Source organism: Cynara cardunculus, unplaced genomic scaffold, assembly GCF_001531365.2.
Source record: "Cynara cardunculus var. scolymus isolate 2C unplaced genomic scaffold, CcrdV1 Un_Scaffold_5610, whole genome shotgun sequence".
In the NCBI taxonomy this organism is placed as follows: Eukaryota; Viridiplantae; Streptophyta; class Magnoliopsida; order Asterales; family Asteraceae; genus Cynara; species Cynara cardunculus.
In genome coordinates, this window is record NW_020202492.1 from 30469 (window position 1) to 31853 (window position 1385).

Consider the following 1385-nt stretch of genomic DNA (forward strand, 5'->3'; position numbering starts at 1 on the left):
ACGGTCCTCTTCTTTTCTTCGGTCGACACCTCTTGGTTTTCAGGCATGGATCTACTCATTACATGGGAGCACAGTTGTTCCGGCCCAACTTTCATACAAACAKTTYGTCCCCCAACAATTAAGATTAGAAAAATACCAAAGTTCAAAATCAAAAAAATAGTAATAATTGAAGGGATGATCACATCTGAAAAATCATTTTGAGAAAAACTTGGTATGAGAGTACGAAAAAACCGAAAAAGTGACAATAGTTGGAATTCTTTATTAATGCTTTGTTGAAATTAGATTCATTATGCAGATGGTAAACTTGGTAGAGCGAAGAAAAAAGATAAAATTAAAAAAAATACATTTTCTAAAAAAATTGAAACTAATAAATAATAAATGCGCGTTAAGATGTTTCTAAAAAATAACTTTTTTAAGACGCGTTGACTAAAGTGTACACTTCAACATTTTATTCTGACTTGGACTTTGATATCATGACTTGCGTGTGGAGACCTCAAACTTTTCTTGGTCCAAAAGTAATATCATTATTCAACCAAAATCCATGATCATTGACGATCTACCTTTTAAGACAAAGATGTTATTTGGCAGTTGCTGAATATTTGGTRCATAATGATTAAGTGGTCGGAATTATTATGAAACTCTCATGATATAGTACAAAATGAAATATATTTGTTTGGTAATTGTTTACAATGAAATTAAGGCATTGAATGGTTAAGGGGGCTTAAGATACAAAATTATTCAAAGAATTTTATAATCATTTAAAGGCAGGCTACTTTTTTTGTCAAACAAGATTAACATCTTAACGATTCAGATGCTGTCTTTTAATGGAACTATTAAGAAGTAAACAAACAATCCCAAAGTGGCAAGTAATGATGACAAAAAATGGGTCATGGGTCAGGTTCGGTCCAAATCGATACTGGTCCCGAGTGGTTGAAAGGCGGGCCAATCCTTGTCTTAATGAAAAATGCTAGGACTGATTTTAGACCCGGCAACCGGTCCCAAATTTGGTCCCCCCCCCCGGCCTAGTTATTTTTTAGGAATTATTATTATTGAAGTATTTTTTACACACAAACATTATACAAGTTATTATAATTATGATTTTTGAAATTGAAGGAATCTTAAGAATGTAAATTAAGAGCGTTTTCAATATATTTTGTAAATTTAGAAGGGTAYTTGCGCAATGCAGTRAGATACATTCAATTTTAATGTTTCATTTTATTATGTTTATGTCGATATAATACAGTTTTATGTGATTTTGAGAAAACGACAATGTTTCAGCTTTAATAAAATATAAATTTGAAGATATCATAAAAAAATTTAAAAAAAATGTATCGATATTAGTATCAGATAAACCATTTAAAAGTCTCGGGTTTTTTTGTGTAAAT